Consider the following 4723-nt stretch of genomic DNA (forward strand, 5'->3'; position numbering starts at 1 on the left):
GGGCACAGTTGCAGCTCAACCGCCCTGCTCTGAAGCCCACTGGCTAGCTATGTGGCTAGCTGTGTGGAACTAGCTTCCTTCTTGCCTTTTGGGACCAAATGAGTGATTTTACCTTTGGGGACATGAGCTTGGACCCTGGAGGGATGTAGGACCACCAGCATCACACAGCTGCCCATGGCCTGGCCTCTCCTATGCCCCCTACCTTTCCTTCTGTTTAGCATGCTTCTGCTTATGAAGATAGAGATGATAATAAGAAGTGAACTATTAATAAATCCTGGGGTAGGGCTGGCACAATGGCTCAACTTGCTAACCCATTGCCTGGAAGCACTGGCATCCCATATGGGCACCAGTTCAAGTCCCAGAAGCTCCGCTTCCCATCCAGCTCCCTGTTTGAAGTATGGGAAAGCAGCAAAAAATGACCCAAGTACTTGGGACCCTGTCCCCACATGGGAGACCAGAAAGAGGCTCTTGGCTCCTGGCTCCTGGCTTCAGATCAGCTCAGCTCTGGCCGTTGTGGCCATTTTGGGAGTGAACCAGCGGATGGGAGATGTTTTCCCTCTGTCTCTCCTCTACTCTGCCTTTCAATACAAATAAATAAATCTTTTAAATTAAAAGAACAGTGGAATCAAAAGAGAAGCAAGCCAAAACTTTGAAGTCCTTTAGGGACCTGGGAATGTGGATTGTTGGGAAACTGCATTTATAAATTTGTAATTCTTTGCATATCCTTCTTGTAAGCAAGGGGAATTAATTCTGCATTTCCTGCTGGAGGATTTATCTTTTTTTTTTTTTTAAATGCTTTTTAAAAAAGATTTGTTTATTTTTACTGCTTTCCCAGGCCATAAACTGGGAGCTGGATGGAAAGTGTAGCAGCTGGAACACAAAATGGTGTCCACATGGATCCTGGTTCTTGGAGGTGGAAGATTAGCCAATTGAATGATTGTGCCGGGCCCAAAATGCACTTGTTAAAAAAGAAACACAACTAAAAACTTAATTATAGAATCAGTTTCCACACAGGATTTTGAAGGAGAGGGACACATTTAGACAACACAGAGATGGGGGTTCCTTCTGGGGAGCAGGTCCTGTATAACCTTCAGCCAGGCTTCGCCAGGCACGTCCAGCTCCAAGGTGCCTTCCCGCCCCCACCTGACCTGTACCTGGGCATTGAGGAGAATCTCATGGAAGCCACACTCTGGAGAAAGGGGGCAGGTTGCAGGGGACATCCGTGACCAGAAAAGAGGGACCGCCTCTTCCCTGACTGTCCTAGCATGGAAGCCCTGGGCTGCTCTGCTTTTGGCTGTGTGTGGCATGGAGAGACCAAAACGTATACCCTTTGAGAACAACCCAGGCAGCTTGGGCTGGGCCGGCTTGATGTAGGGGGCTCCTGAAGAAATACAGAGGACCCTCTCAACTGAAAAGCCAGGGACAGCAGCTGTGACCTTGCAGGACTGTCACTATGTATTCAAAGCTCATGGGGAGAAGCTGACATTTCCGGCCCGCCTCCCAGGCTAGCTTCCCCAGGAGACAAAGGCTGCCAGACAAAGTCAGGTAAAACCCATCCTGGAAAGGCGCCCAGGGCAGGGGCAGTGCCCAGCTGCAGAATACATTTAAGGGGTGCCACTTCCTTTGGTCTCTGGGGCTGGCGTGACAAGTTCCAGGTAAGGCCAGATGGATTTTCCTTTAATCCTGTTCTTCCTCCAAAGTGGATGCCCAGCAGTCAGCGGGCATCCTGGCGCTGCTGATCACCACCCAGCAGGAGGGGCGCAGATGTCAGCCAGGGGCAGGCCCTGTGCTGGGCTTGGCTGGGCTAACGGCCACTGGTGCTCTGGTAGGGTGAGGCAAGGTAAGCAACTGTTATTTGCCTTGGAAGAAAATGACTCAACAGTAAGATCTGAGCCTTGTGTTCTGAAAGGCCCAATGTATTTAAAAATAAACGTTTGCCTGAGAGAAAAGAAAAGCCAGCAGCTCCTATAACTTGGGGGTTATCCTGTGTTCTAAGGCAGGGCTGGGGACACAGGATGCTGTCAGGGAAGCGTTGAAGCCTCCACCCCTTAGGCTGAATTCTCACCTCTTGTAGGATGACTCAAGCCTCTCTCCGCCTAACGGCAGCACCAGAACTGAATTAACAGGGGAAAGCCAATGGAGCAGATGACACCATTTTGACTGAGAACTTTAAGCCCTTAAAAAATAAAATACTTTTTAAAAAGATTTACTTATTTTTATTACAAAGTCAGATATACAGAGAGGAGGAGAAACAGAGAGGAAGATCTTCCATCTGATGATTCACTCCCCAAATGAGCGCAACGGCCGGTGCTGCACCTGTCTGGAGCCAGGAGCCAGGAACTTCTTCCGGGTCTCCTACATGGGTTCAGGATCCCAAAGCATTGGGCCGTCCTCCACTGCTTTCCCAGGCCACAAGCAGGGAGCTGGATGGGAAGTGGAGCTGCCGGGATTAGAACCGGCACCCATATGGGATCCTGGCATGTTCAAGGCGAGGACTTGAGCCGCTAGGCCATTGCACCGGGCCCTTATTTATTTTTATTATAAAAACAGATTAACAGAGAGAAGGAAGGACTGAGAGAAAGATTTTGCATTTGCTGGTTCACTCCCCAAGTGGCCGCAATAGCTAGCGCTGAGCCAATCCAAAGCCAGGAGCTTCTTCTGGGTCTCCCACAAAGGTGTAGGGTCCCAAGGCCTTGGGCTATCTTCTACTTTTCCAGGCCACAAGCAGGGAGCTGGATGGGAAGTGGAGCAGCTAGGACACAAACCGAAGCCCATATGGGAGCCCAGCTCTTGGAGGTGGAGGATTAGCCAACTGAGCTATCGCACTGGATGCCCCGCACCCCCTGCCACCTCCACTGCCTAAGACTTTTTATTAAAGTCTTAATTCTTTAAGACTTTTTATTCTAAGACTTTTTTTTCTTTTTTTAAAGATTTATTTATTTTGTTGGAAAGGCAAATATACAGAGAGGAGGAGAGACAGAGAGGAAGATCTTACATCCAATGGTTCACTCCCCAAGTGATCACTATGACCAGAGCTGTGCCTATCCAAAGCCAGGAGCCAGGAGCCTCTTCCAAGTCTTCCAAGTGGGTGCAGGGTCCCAAGACCTTGGGCTGTCCTTGACTGCTCTCCCAGGCCTCAAGCAGAGAGCTGGATGGGAAAGTGGGGCTGCTGGGATTAGAACCGGTGCCCACACTGGATCCTGCAGCATGCAAGGCGAGGACCTTAGCCGCTAGGCTACCATGCTGGGCCTAGGAATTAACAATTTTTTTTTTTTATCTTTAACTGTTAGCCTGTCTGTTACTATATTTATTTATTTATTTATTTATTTATTTATTTATTTATTTATTTATTTTAAATTTATAATCTATTTTATTGTGTTGTTGTTGACAATCTTTACATAGTTAATTACAGTTAAAGAAAGAAAAAGAAAAAAAAAGGTTCAGGGGGATAGGGAAGTGGGTAATACTATTATGTCCATATTGTTTCCATCATGTATCTGAGGTAGAGGGGGATATTGAGGGAGAAGCCCCACCCAGTTTCCCGCCCAGCCCTAGTCCCGGATGTGGGGCATGCTCTGAGATATGTGCTCAAGTGGTGTTAATAGTTCTCCAGTTATGAATCGCTGCCAGTTTCGCTCGATGAGGTTGTCCACTGATTGATATGGTCCATCATAAAGTCTCCGTTTGCCCCATATTTCGCTGCCAACATATAGCTGAGATGAATGATTGTCCTGTTCTGTCTTCTGTTTTTTCTTGGTTAGAGTTCTGAGTCCAGCAGTTCGATTGGGGAGATCTCCAAAGAAACTTTGAGGTATTCCCAGATTAGTTTCTTGTATGTTCTAGCAAGCACAGGGCCCAGCACAGTCCATCACCCCGATCAGCTGGTGGTTGCAATTGCTGGGTTGGTTCTGTTTTCAGTCCCGAGTTGCACTGGAACCAATGGGTGTTGCAGTCCAGCCTGGTTCTGCCCAGCACGTACTCGGCCCTCACACAAACCAGTGGGAGCTGCAGCCTAGTCAGGGCGACCCAAAATAACCCCCACCAGGCCCGCCCTCTACCCTGGTTTGCCAGTATGTGTAGCAGAAGACCAGTCTGTCCCCCATCCCATTTGGCTCTGGCACTTGTCAATGGGTATTAAAGCTTAGTTCTATCTAACCAACTCAACCATCCAGCCCTCATGGGTGTTGTTGAGTGCCTCTCTATCTAGCCATCCCAGCCCCCGTCCTAGTTTTCATGCCCTCCCACGGGAATAGTGACCCAAGAAGGGGGAACCCACTTTTTCCCTCCTAGGTCTCTCTGTCCCGGTTTATGCACTCTTTAGGTGGTTCTGTGATTAGACTTGACAGAATTAGTCCCCAGTGCCAGCTTCTGCGGCTATGCCCAAACATCCCTCACCCACTCTAATTTATGCTTGCACCAGCAGGAATAATCAGCCCAGCCTGGCTTTTCCCTGATCTAGTCCACATGCAGCGCACAGGTGTTGTAGCCTTGCATAGTCTAGTCTGTCTCTATCCCAGCCCACGCTCTCCAGTGGGAGTAGTTGTCCGGCAAGGGGACCAGCCCCTTAATCCCCCGGCCAGTTCTGCCCCTCCCTTCCTTCCTGGATCTCACGTGTGCTGGTTGGGTGCTGCATTCATATCCAGTACAGGCAACCACGCCCTGGCATTCCATAATGTGTACTGGTTTTGTCGCGACCAAACCCGGCTCATCCCACACTCTGATC

The sequence above is a fragment of the Ochotona princeps genome, chromosome 9 (genome assembly GCF_030435755.1).
Source record: "Ochotona princeps isolate mOchPri1 chromosome 9, mOchPri1.hap1, whole genome shotgun sequence".
In the NCBI taxonomy this organism is placed as follows: domain Eukaryota; kingdom Metazoa; phylum Chordata; class Mammalia; order Lagomorpha; family Ochotonidae; genus Ochotona; species Ochotona princeps.